General features: G+C 39.4%; 1 pseudogene; it reads left to right on the top strand.

Moving 5' to 3' along the window:
• Nucleotides 1-1,148: 1,148 nt before the first annotated feature.
• LOC100772913 overlaps nt 1,149-14,300 on the top strand; it is a 28,736-nt pseudogene continuing 15,584 nt past the window's right edge.

The following is a 14,300-nucleotide window of genomic DNA, read 5'->3' as shown; positions in this document are numbered from 1 at the left end:
TGCTCCAAATCTTTTATTAGTAGATTTTTGTCTTCCATAAGAAGTAAAAACCTATTGTGGATTCTCTATTTAGTTCAGTACCCCACCTTTTAATTGCATTATTTGGTGTTTTGGTGACTAGCTTCTTCAGTTCTTTGCATATTTTAGAAATCAGCCCTTGGCTAGATGTGGGTTTAGTGAAGATCTTTTCCCATTCTGTGGGCTGCTGTCTTTTCTTCATGACTATGTCTTTTGCCTTACACAATCTTCTCAGTTTCAAGAGACCCCATTACTGAATTGACCATCTGAGTGTCTGTGATACCGTTATGTTCCGGAAGTTGTCTGATATACAAATTCATTCAATGCTACCTGCCAATTACTCTGCTAAGTTGTTCATGTGGCTGAATTTATATTGAAGTCTTTGGTCCATTGAGACTATTGTTTGGTCAATAAAAGAATAAAATTTCTTAAAGATACTCAACATCCTTAGCATTTAGAGAAATGTAAATCATAACAACTCTGAGATATCATCTTACACCTGCCAGAAGAGTTAGAGAAAAAAATCACCACAGACAGTTTATTCTGGAGAGGTTGTGGAGAATGGGCAACATTTCTCTGTTGCTGCTGGGAGTGAAAACTTGTACAACCATTTTGGCATTCAGTATGGACTTTTTTCTGAAAATTCGGTATCAGTCTTCTTCACCATCTAGTAATTCTACTCTTTGCACATACCCAAAGCTATACATTCATACAACACCAACATCTGTAAAGCTATGTTCATAACAGCAGTGTTTGTAATAGCAAGAATCTGTAAACAACTAAGATGTCCTTCGACTAAAGATGGATAAAGAAAATGTGATATGTTTAATCAATGGAGTACTACTCACTGGACAAAAAAACTATGGAAACTGTCATGGTGTTTTTCCTTTAGACATTCTGGGCCTCCTGAAACTGACAAGATTCTGTAAGGCAAATGACATAATCAACAAGATAAGACAGCAGTGCAAAGAATGGGAAAAGATCTTCACTAACCCCACATCTAGCCAAGGGCAAATTTCTAAAACATACAAAGAACTGAAGAAACCAGTCAACAAAACACCAAATAATCGCCCTCACTCACCGCCACCAGCCTGCTTCGCCTAGTGCCCTCCCGCAGCCACCCTGCAGAAATGCTTTGAGTATCCACACTCCTTTGCCAGATGAGACCAGTGTCCGGGGCGCTGGCTCCTCATGTCACTCGGGCCTATGCCAAAGATGTAAAATGTGGTGCAAATGCTTGATCCTTAAAGCGTAAAGTTGCAGACCTTTTAGCCGATGCTGTAGCTGTTACAATGGGGCCAAAGGGGAGAACAGTGATTATTGAACAGAGTTGAGGAAGTCCCAAAGTAACAAAAGGTGGGGTCATTTTTACAAAGGTGATTGATCAAAAGGATAAATACAAAAAATATCAGAGCTAAACTTGTTCAAGATGTTGCCAATAACTCAAATGAAGAAGCTGGGATGGCACTACCACTGCTACTGTTCTGGCACGTTCTATTGCCAAGGAAGGCTTTGAGAAGATCAGCAAAGGGGCTAATCCAGTAGAAATCTGGAGAAGTGTGATGTTGGCTGTTGATGCTGTAATTGCTGAACTAACAAAACAATCTAAACATGTGACAACCCATGAAGAAATTGCTCAGGTTGCTACAATTTCTGCAAATGGACACATAGACATTGGAAACATCATATCTGATGCAATGAAAAATGTTGGAGGGAAAGGCGTCATCACACTGAAGGATAGAAATACCCTGAATGATGAATTAGAAATTATTGAAGGCATGAAGTTTGAAAGAAGATGTATTTCTCAGACATCAATAAGTCAAAAATGTGAATTCCAAGATGCCTATGTTCTGTTGAGTGAAAAGAAAATTTCTAGTGACCAGTCCATTACACCTGCTCATGAAGCTAATGCTCATAGGAAACAAATGGTCATATTTGCTGAAGATGTTGATGGAGAAGCTCTAAGTACACTGGCTTTGAACAGGCTAAAATCTGGTCTTCAGGTCGTAGCAGTTAAATCTCCAGGTTTTGGTGACAATACGAAAAATAAGATAAAGATACGGCTATTGCTACTGGTGGTGCGCAATTTGGAGAACAGGGGCTAAAACTAAATCTTGACGATGTTCAAGGTCATGATTTAGGAAAATTTGGAGAGGTCATTGTCCCCAAAGATGATGCCATGCTTTTTAAAGAAACTGATGACTAAACTCAAATTGAGAAACGCATTCAAGAAATCACTAAGCAGCTAGACATCACAACTAGTGAATATGAAAAGGAAAAGCTAAACAAACACTTGCTAAATTTTCAGATGGAGTAGCTGTGTTTAAGGTTGGAGAAACAAGGGATGTTGAAGTGAAGGAGAAGAAAGACAGAGTTACAGATGCTCTCAATGCTACAAGAGCAGCTGTTGAAAAATGCATTGTTATAGGAGTTAGCAGTGCTCTGCCTCCATGCATCCCAGCCTTGGATTCCTTAAAGCCTTCAAATGAAGATCAGAAAATAGGTATAGAAATTATTAAAAGAGCACTCAAAATTCCTGCAGTGACAATTGCTGAGAATGCAGGTGAATGAATAATGAATAATAAAGAATGAATAATCTTTGAGAGTTGAGAAAATTCTGCAGAGTTCCTAGGGAGTTGGTTATGAGGCTATGCTCAGAGATTTTGTGAACATAGTAGAAAAGGGAATCAGTTATCCAACAAAGGTAAATGAGTCAGCAATTCTTAAACATTGGATGGCTTGTTCTATGGTGTGTGTTTTCATTAATCATTTTATAACCATTTTTTCTAGGTTGTAAGAACTGCTTTACTAGATGGTGCTGGGGTGGCCTCCTTGCTAACTTCAGCAGAAGCTGTAGTGACCGAAATTCCTAAAGAAGAGAAGGACCTTGGAATGCACACACATGCCTTTAATCCTAGCACTTGGGAGGCAGAGGCAGGCAGATCTCTGTGAGTTTGAGGCAAGCCTGTTTTCCGAAGTGAGTGCCAGGATAGTCTCCAAAGCTACACAGAGAAACCCTGTCTTGAAAAAGAAACAAAAAAACAAAAAAAGACATTTGTACATTCCTGAAAAAAAACACCAAATAATCCCATTAAACTTGGGATACAGACCTAATAAAGAATACCCAATAGGTTTTTACTTCTTAAGAGAAAAATCTACTAATAAATGACTTGGAGCAGGTCCTTCACAGACACTATTTAGTGAGAGTAGGTAGCCTCATGTGGGTTAGTAGTTCCAGTTGCTTCAAAATGCCCAGACATTTGTCATAGGCTCACGTGGAGTATCTACTCCATTGGATGGTGATTTTAACAGTAGCACATGGGTATATGCCTTAAGATATTAAGATCCCCAAGTAAAAACTTCATCTCAGATGCTCTCTGTCTCTTGGGCCCATGATATGGGCAGTGAGATTTCTGTCACACTTGCCCAGAAACACTTATGATCTGTCTGTCACAATCTCTTATATCGTCAAATACTTAACCAAACACAATCACCCATTACCTCACGTATCCTCCTGGACTTAGACAGGAGGCACAAGTCTATCTCAGGTATAAATATTTTTACTTCTGCCGCCCCACAGTAACCTACAAAGGCTTCAGTCCAGTACACAGGTAAGTAAACCCATCAATATAGCATTCCAGCTGATTGATGACCACTTAGATACATCCCATATGCTGCAGTTCCCAAATGGAGACAACCCAAAGTTTCTTGTAAGTATTAGGAAGGTTTAAGATTCCTGGTGTTTCACTCATACATTTTGGTACATTAGCTTGTTTTCCTATATATTTATTGTAATTAGAAGCAACATTGTTTTACATGTCAATCCCAGTCCCCTCTCCCTCCCCAACTCTTTTGCCCTCCACTATAATGCTATCTATACCATAAGATTTCTGCTCCCCAGCAAGAGTGAAGTTTTCCTCTCGGGTGGGACTTCATTGTCTGTCATATCCTTTGGGATAATGCCTAGGCCTTTGCCTGCAGTCTAGACTGAGGGAGCATCACCATATGTGGAATGGGCTCCCAAACTCCATTGCTATGCTAGGGATAAGTACTGATCTACTTACTACAAGGGGCCATATAAATTTCTCAGGCCTCCTCACTGACACCCACATTCATGGGGTCTGATTCAGTTCCATGCTGGTATCCCAGTGATCATTCCCCCTGTTCAAATCAGCTGGGTATTTTGGTTTTACAAGCCTGATCTTGACCAATTTACTCATGACACCTCCTTCTCTGTAACTGGATTTTAGTTCAGTTCACTGTTTAGTTGTGGGTATCTGCTTATAATTCCATCAGTTGCAGGATGAAGGCTATAGGATGGCATATAAGTTAGTCATCAATCTCATTATCAGGAGAGGGCATTTAAGGTAGTATCTCCACTGGTGCTTAGATATTAGTTAGTGTTATATTTGTAGCTCTCCAGACATTTTCTTGTGCCTCATTCCTCTTTAAACTCATACTGGCTCCCTCTGTGATTGTATCTCTTAATTTGCTTTCTCTATTTTCCCCTATAAAACCAGAATCATTTGTAAGGCAAAAACACACTCAGCAATACAAAAAGGTAGCCCACGGATTGGGAAGAGATATTCACCAACCCCATACCTGACAGAGGAATGATCTACATAATTTACAAAGAACATAGGAAGCTGGGTTCCAAAGCATCAAAAAATCCAATTAAAAATTGGGGTACAGAAAGAAAATCTCAAGTTCAACACATCCCTAACACAAAATATCCAAGAAATATGTGATGTCCTGAAAAGACCAAACCTAAGAATACTAGGTATAGAAGAAGGTGAAGAAATCTAACTCAAAGGCAAAGAAAACATATTCAACAAAATCATAGAAGAAAACTTCCCCAACCGAAAAAAAGACAAGCAAATGAAAGTACAAGAAGCCTAAAGGACTTCAAAAAGACTGAAGCAAAAAACATGTCTCCTCAACACATAGTAATCAAAACACCAAACATACAGAATAAAGAGAAAATATTAAGAGCAGCAAAGGAAAAAGGACAAGCAACATATAAAGGGAATCCTATCAGAATTACACCTGACATTTCCATGGAAAATCTGAAAGCCAGAACATCCTGGATAGATATTCTACCTACAGTAAGAGACCACGGATGCCAGCCAAGACTACTATACCCAGCAAAGCTTTCAATCAATATAGATGGAGAAAACAAGATGTTCCATGAGAAAACCAGATTCAAACAACACATATCCACCAATCCAGCCCTACAGAATGTTCCATAAGGAAAACTGCAACCCAAGGACTTAACTACAACCAGAAAATATAGGCAATAGATAATACTAGTTTACCAACAGCCAAAAGGAAAAAAGGGATAAAATCCCACACATAATTTCACCATCACCGCCAAATACAAAACAAGAATGAACAACCAATGGTCATTAATATCCTTCAACATTAATGGTCTTAACTTGCCTATAAAATGTGGTACATTTACACAATGGAGTATTACTCAGTGGGAAAAAAAATCAATGGAATCTTGAAACTTGCAGGAAAATGGATGGATCTAGAAGAAACCATTCTGAGCAAGGTAACCCGATCGCAAACAGATAAACATGGTATGTACTTACTCATATGCAGATTTTAGACATAGAGTAAGGATTCGAGCCTACAATCCACACTGCCAAAGAAGCTAATAAATATTGATGTCCGTAAGAGAGACATACATGGTCCCCTGGAGAAGGGGAGAGGTTCAAGATCTGCTGAGTAAATTGGGAGCACCGGAAGAGGGGGGAGGGAGCTAGGAGAATGAGAAGGGAAGAGAAAGAGGGATGCCGATGACATGAGGGAGCAGAAAATATGATTCAGGGGAAGAACACACGGTAACACGAATGGAGATATCATAATAGAGGGAGACATTTTGGTTTACAGAGAAAACAGACACTAGGGAAATGTCTGGAGATCTACAAAGATGACACCAACTAACTATCTCAGCAACGGAGGACAGGCTACCTTAAAAGCCCTTCCCTGATAATGAGATTGATGACTGACTTACATGCCTTCATCCATCAGCTGGTGGCAGTAGAAGAAGACACCCATAACTAATCACCGATCAGAACTGGAACCGAGATGCAGAGAAGGACCAGTGAAGAGCACAGAGGTCCACAAAATGCTGGTGAAACACACAGAAACAGCTGACTTGAATATCTGGGAAATCTTGCTCCCCCCAGTCTGTTAGCTGGAATACCAGCATGGGAATGATTCAGACCCCAGGAGCATGAGTTTCTGTGAGGAAACCTCAAAAATCTATGGGACCTCCTGTAGAAGCCCAGTATTTATCCCTAGCATAGGTGTGGACTTTGGGAGCCCAGTCCATATAGAGGAATACTACTGGGGTGTGGCTAGGCCCTACCCCAAAGGAAAAGAAAACCTCTGATGACACCGTATGGAAGGCCTCATCATCCAGGGGGAGCAGAAAGATATGTGACAGATAAGGTCTTAATTGGGGGGGCAGTTATGGCAGGACAGGTGGGAGAAGGGAAAAGGGATTGTCATCTAAAACAATCTTGTTTCTAATTGAAATAAAAAAGTTGAAAAAAAAGACACAGATTAGCAGAATGGATAAGAAGACAGAATCCATCTTTCTGCTGCATACAAGAAACACACCTCAACTTCAAAGACAGATGGTACCTAAGAATTAAATGTTGGGAAAAGATTTTCCAATCAAATGGACACAAAAAACCAAGCAGGGGTAGCAATCCTAATATCCAACAAATTGGACTTTAAACTAAAATCAGTCGAAAGAGATGAAGACGGTCATTTCCAACTCATCACAGGAGAAATCCATCAGGATGAAGTCTCAGATCTGAACATTTATGCCCCAAATAGAAAAGGCATGAATCTTTGCAAAGTATCATTACTAAAACTCAAATCAAATATTAAACCGCACCCACATATAGTGGGAGATTTCAACACCCCACTCTCACCACTGGACAGGAACACTAGACAAAAATTTAACAAAGAAACAAAGGAACTAATAGAAGTTATGGTTCAATTTGGACAATACAAAGAATCAATATATCAAAGAGTTGGTTCTTCGAGAAAATCAACAAGATAGACAAACCTTTATCCAAACTTACTAAACAGCAGAGAGTGAACATGCAAATCAATAAAATCAGGAATGAAAAAGGGGGATATAAAAATGGACACTTAGGAAATTCAGACAATCTCAGGTCATACTTTGAAAACCTGTACTCCACAAAATTGGAAAATTTAAAGGAAATCAACAATTTTTTGGACAGTATCACTTACCAAACTTGAAAGAAGAACAGACAGGCAACTTAAACAGACCTATAATCTAGAAGGAAATAGAAGTAGTCATCAAAATTCTCCAACCAAAAAAAGCCCAGGTCCTGCTGGGTTCAGTATAGAATGATACCAGAAATTCAAAGAAGAGCTAATACTAATTCTTCTCAAAGTTTTCCACACAGTAGAAGCAGAAGAGTCATTGCCAAGCAATTTTCATGAGGCTTCACATACCTTGATTACCAAGTGACAAATAGACACAACTAAGAAAGAGAACTATAGACCAATATCTCTTATGAACATTAATGCAAAAATACTCAATAAAATCCTGGCAAATGGAACCCAAGAATACATCAGAGAAATCATCCACCATGATCAAGGAGGCTTCATCCCAGTGTTGCAAGGATGGATCAACATACAAAAATCCATTAATGTAATCCACCATATAAACAGATTCAGGGAAAAAAAACGACATGATCATTTCAATAGATGCCAAAAAAGCCTTTGACAAAATCCAACATCCCTTCATGATAAAGGTCATGGAGAAAAAGGGTATAATAGGAATATACCTTTATTCAATAAAAGCATATAAAGCAAGCTCACAGCCAACATCAAATTAAATAGAGAGAAAGTCAATGGATTTCCAGTAAAATCCGGGACAAGACAAGGCTATCCTCTCTCCATACCTCTTCAATATTATTGCCCTTGAAGTTCTAGCTAGAGCAATGAGACAACAATAAGAGACCAAGGGAATACAAATGAGAAAGGAAGAAGGCAAACTCTCACTGTTTGCAGATGATATGAGAGACTACATGAGTGACCTGAAAAACTCTACCAGGGAATTCCTACAGCTGATAAACACCTTTAGCAAACTGGCAGGATACAAGATTAACTCAAAAAATCTGTAGCCCTACTAAATACTGATGACATATTGGTGGAGAAAGAAATGAGAGAAACATCACATTTTACAACTGCTACAAACAACATAAAATACCTTGGGGTAATGCAAACCAAAAATCTGAAAGACCTGTACCGCAAGAATTTTTAGTCTCTAAAGAAAGAAATTAAAGAAGATATCAGAAAATGGAAAGATCTCCCATGGTCTTGGATAGGTAGGATCTACATAGTAAAAATGGCAATCTTGCCAAAAGCAATCTACAGATTCATTGCAATCCCCATCAGAATCCCAAAACAATTCTTCACAGATTTTGAAAGAACAACTGTCAACATTATATGGAGAAACAAAAGACCCAGGATAGCCAAAACAACCCTGTACAATAAAGGAACTTCTGGAGGCATCACCATCCCGGACTTCAAGCTCTATTACAGAACTGTAGTCCAGAAAACAGCTTGGTACTGGCACAAAAAAGACAGGTAGATTAATGGAGTATAGATGAAAACACTGATATTAACCCACATACCCAAAACAAATGATTTTTGACAATCTAAATTTTTACGATAGAATAAAAACAACATCTTTAACAAATAGTGCAGGCAAAACTGAATGCAGGATTGTAAAGACTGCATACAGATCCAAGTCTATCCTTAAGCACAAAACTTAAGTCAAAATTGATCAAAGATACCAACATAAATCGAGCCACAATGAACCTATTAGAAGACAAATGGAAGATACCCTGAAATTAATTGGTACAGCAGACAACTTCCTGAACATTACACCAGTGGCATAGACACTGAGACCAACAATTGATAAATGGGACCTCCTGAAACTGAGAGGCTTCTGTAAGGCAAAGGACACAGTCAACAAGACAAAAAGGCAGCCCACAGACTGGGAAAAGATATTCACCAACCCCAAAACTGACAGAGGGCTGATCTCCAAAATATACAAAGAACTCAAGAAGTTAGTCTCCAAAACACCAAACAATCCAATTAAAAATTGAGATGCAGAACTAAATAGACAATTCTCAATAGAGCAATCTAAAATGGCTGAAAGACACATAAGAAAGTGTTCAACATCCTTAGCCATCAGGGAAATGCAAAATACAACAACTCTGAGATACCAACTCCAAAATCAAAAACACCTATGACAGTTTAGGCTAGAGAGGATGTGGAACTAGGGGAACACTCCTCCACTGATGGTGAGAGTGCCAACTCATACAGCCACTTTGGAAATCTGTACAGCAATTCCTCAAGAAACTAGGAATCAGTCTACCACAAGGTCCAGCAATTGCACTCTTGTGTGTATACCCAAAAGAAGCACATTCATACAATAAGGACATCTGTTCAACGATGTTCATAGCAGCACATTATTTGTAATAACCAGAAAGTGGAAGCAGCCTAGATGCCCCTCAACTGAAGAATGAATAGAGAAAATCTGGTACATTTACACAATGGAGTACTACTCAGCAGAAAAAAAAACAATGGAATCTTGAAATTTGCAGGAAAATAGATGAAACTAAAGAAACCATTCTGAGTAAGGTAACCCAATCACAAAAATACAAACTTAGTATGTCCTCACACGTATTTGGATTTTAGACACAGACTAAAGGATTACCAGCCTACAATCCACACTGCCAGTGAAGCTAGTAAACAAGGAGGACCTTTAGTGAGACATACATGGTCCCCTGGACAAGGGGAAAAGGTCAAGATAACCTGAGCACATTGGTTCACTGGAATAAGGGGGAGGGAGCTTGGAGAATGAGAAGAGGAGAAGACGAGGGGTGCAGACTACATGAGGGAGCAGAAAGTTTGAGTCAGGGAAATAATAGAAGTTAACAAGAATGGAGATACCATAATAGAGGGTTTACAGAGAAATCCGGAACTAGGGAAATGTCTTTAGATCTAAAAAATGACACCAGCTAACCATCTAAGCAACAGAGGAGAGGCTGCCTTAAATGCCCTCCTCTGATAATGAGATTGATGGCTGACTTATGTGCTGACTGATAGCCCTCATCCTGCAACTGGTGGAAGTAGAAGCAGACACACACAACTAATCAGTGAACTGATATGGAATCCAGTTGCAGAGTAGGACGAGTGAAGAACAAAGGGGTCCAGACCAGACTGGTGAAACCCACAGAAACAGCTGCCCTGAAAATCAGGGAGCTCTTGGTCCCCAGTCTGATAGCTGGGATAACAACATGGGACTGTTCCACAACCTAGGAACATGGGTTTCAGTAAGGAAACATTGGAAATCTACCGGACCTCCTGTAGTAGTTCACTACATAGGTGTGGACTTTGGGAGCCCATTCCACATAAAGGAATACTCCGTGAGCCAAGGCACACGGGGGTGGGCCTAGGCCCTACCCTAAATGATACGCCAGACCCTTATGACACCTTATGGAAGACCTCACCATCAAGGGGGAGCAGAAAAATATGTGATAGTTATGGTTTTATTTGGGGAGGGTGGGGGAGGAGGGGAGGGAGAGGGAACTGCGATTGTTATGTAAAACAATCTTGTTTGTAATTGAAATAAAATATGCAGAAAAATAAAATGGGTTACAGAACTAAATAGATAATTCTCAATAGAGGAATCTAAAATGGCTGAAAGACATATAAAAAAGTGCTCTACATTCTTTGCCATCAGGGAAACACAAATGAAAACACATTTTTAGCTTTTAATGAGGATGTCATATTCTTAAAATTTTATACTAATGGAAATTACATTTAGGGAGAAAATCGAGGATTTTAGTTCACACAAACTCATGGAGGAATATTATAATCACATGAAAATCTAAAAATTATTAAGAACTTACTTTTCACAATGGAAGTGTGTGACCTATAATTAAAGAGTATAGGCCACACTACATGAGGTCATTTGAGATCCTAGGAAGGAGAGATTTTAGAGGGGCCAGAAACATAAAGGGACACTCAATATGATTCTGTGTAGATGGAATCTCAGTTCTCTACTGAGAATGTATACGAAGGGGACACTGAGCAGTTCCTCCCTTGTACATTAACTCATATAGAATCCTGGCTTGTTATAATTTGTTTACTGCAAAGGAACAGGCAGGCAGTGTTTTCTACTTTCTCATGTGAATCAGTATTGGAGTTGTTCAAACCTGGCCTGGAATCTGCACTCTTCACTGAGGTCCATAGACTTTAAAACAGCATAGGCTTTAATGACAGAAAACTCACCTCAATGCATGCTGATTTCTAAGGAGGTACAATGGATATTGCTTTGGGGAAAACAAAATACTCAATAATAATACTGTATTTCAGTTTCGAGTGGCTTCTTGTACACATGATATGGGTTCAAAGAATTTCACAATGTTGTACAGTGATATATGCTTTGGCAAAAAGGCAGACACAGGTATCAGTGAATATAGGATACAAAATTGACACCCAGGCTCACATATATTCCATTTTAAATGCACCAAGAAATGTTACTGTTTTTCTAGATTCCTAGTAGATTTTTTGGGGGAAAACATTTTATAATTCAAGAAGTGTTTTCATTTCCTTAGTCATGATCCTACAGAGCCACCTTGATTTATTTTGAGATTTTCTGTGAGATACCAGGTAAAAGACTAAGACCTCTGTAGCAGGAGACATTACCTAAAAGTATTAGCTGTCCATGTGCTACTCAATTTTGTACCTGTGAGCAGAGACTGTCTGAAAAGCATAGGCTCTAGAGTCTGGAAACTCCCCACTCTTCCTTCCTGATCAGCCGGCCTGACCCTCTCCAAGCTGAGTGTACCCTCTGCTCTTGCCGACTCCTGTCCAAAGTCCCAATCACCCCTGATCTCTCTGGGCCTGAGCATGCTTGGAGTGGACATGCCCAGCCAGGAGGAGCTCCCTGAGTCTGGAAACACCACACTCTTCCTTCTCACTCTGTCAGCCTGATCCCTAACGAGGCCTAACCCCTACCGAGTGGCGAGACTACCAGGAGAGGCAAGAGGATCCAGAGATTCGGACATAGAAGTTCTGGCCCACACACCACAGGGTCACAAGACTAGCTAGAGAGACCCCACCTGCACCCACTAGAAGAAGAGGTGGGAAGAAGAAGACAGAGCAAGAACACACTCAACAACAGAAAGACCAATATGACACCACCAGAATCTAGGGACTCCAAACCAGCATGAACTGAAAAGCCCAACACAAAGGATGAAGAAGTGATGGACTTCAAAAATTATCTCAGGAAGGTGATAGAGACCTTTAAAGAGGAAACAAGAAAATCCCTTAAAGAAATAGAAGAAAAAACAAGCAAAAAATCACATGAAATGGAGGAAAACACAGACCAAAAATATTCAAGAAATAAATCTCTTAAAGAATCTAAAGAAAGGCAAGAGAAAAAAAACAAAACAAGTGAAGGAAACACTCGAAACAGTTCAAGGCATGAAAGCTGAAATAGACACAATAAAGAAAACACAGAATGTGGTGATGCTGGAAATAGAAAGGCTGGATAAACGATCAGGAATTGAAACTGCTCTTATTCTAGCGTTTTTCATATCTCCTACTGGCTTGTCTTGAAAATCTGAGCTCAAAAATTTATTTTTTGAATCTCCTCAATCTACATAGTTATTATTACCTTCCTTATCTATATAACTCTTGTATTTATCTCTACCTCCATTGTCATTCCTACCACAAGCTTCTAATCCAAATGTACAGGTTTTGTTAGAACTCAAAGGTATAAATATGTTTCTGCCCTTGTACAAATACCCACTATCTGCTTTTTCTGCAATGTAGATTTCAATACAGATTGGTAATGATAAAATGTCTAAAATTTCTATGTCTTATCATATAATAAAGTCCATATAGTCTTCAGAGGTTCAAAAGTCATAAAGCTTAGATCCACTTTTCACACGTAAGAAAAGGACTCCAGATGAGTACAACATCTGTTATCCCATCTATTTGTACCTGAGGATGAGATTTTTCTCCTTTGTCTTGGAACTCCTTTAATTCTTGATCACTAGAAATATGGGCCTAAGAGTTCCAATAAGATACATAAGTTTTAACTTTGGTTCCCAGTTTAAATATGTCTCAACAGATTTTCACTTCTGGCAGGCAAATAATATCAGTTGCTGACTACAGCCTGCTCCTAAAGACTGCAAGCCCTGGACTTGCTGTGGATGTGAAATAGTCCAGATGATATGGACACCCCCTATCTCTGAAACAGAGTCTGCCAACCATAAGCTCCTGATGGATTCCCCATTGCCTAAATTCCCTTCTTTGCTTTTGACTAGCATTGCAGCCCTCTTGGGTCCCTAAATTTGTCCCAAAGTCAGCAGCAAGTAGCATAGGAAAGAATACTTTGCCTATCTTCCTGGTAAAAATGCTAAGTCAAAAAAAAAACTTCTTTACATGAGGGAAACGCTTGTCCATTACACAAGCCCTACTTCTTACCCAGCAATATCAGGCTCTTAAGCAACAAGAAGGACCTAAGTTTTAGGATTAAAACCTCACAAAAAGAAATGGAGTAATGAAAGATTTTAGTTTGCTGAGAGGAAATGTTTCCCACAGGCCTTGGCCCAGGACAAGGATTGGCCCCCAACCTGACAGCAGACAAACATTCCTTTTTGGGTCACACCAGGACAACAGACAATCGGGGACTTTTCAGGGTACATACTGTGGTTTTTCCTTTGTAGAAAAGCACATCACACCTGGATGACCACTCTAACATGAATTCATATTTTGTAATCAATAACTTTGTGCACCTTGCCTGTATGCTGATCTGCGTTTTTTTCTTATATAAGGAGTTTACACCCCATGCTAGGGTGTACAGCTTCCCCTATATTGCTGACACCCGAATGTGCATGCATTCAATAAACCCCTTGCTTTTGCAGCTTTTGGTCTGGTTTCTGAGTCTTGGGGGTTCCTCCGGGCCCTGTGTCCCTTAGGGGTCTGGGGTCTTTCACCATAAAACATTGTTTTTAGCCTCTCTCATATCCTGTATCACTGACAAGCTGCTGCCAATTGAATCTGTCTCAAATAAAAACTTAGATATCATATTATTTTTTAGACCTCATTCTCTCAGAAAGAACAGTAATTAGACATGTATTTTAATCAACATGATACTCATATTCATGTATTTTATTTGAAGGATGCAATTTTCAAATAGT

This window comes from Cricetulus griseus, unplaced genomic scaffold, assembly GCF_003668045.3.
Source record: "Cricetulus griseus strain 17A/GY unplaced genomic scaffold, alternate assembly CriGri-PICRH-1.0 unplaced_scaffold_2, whole genome shotgun sequence".
NCBI lineage: Eukaryota > Metazoa > Chordata > Mammalia > Rodentia > Cricetidae > Cricetulus > Cricetulus griseus.
Note: the sequence above shows the minus strand (reverse complement) of the source record. Positions and strands in the feature narration are given on the sequence as shown.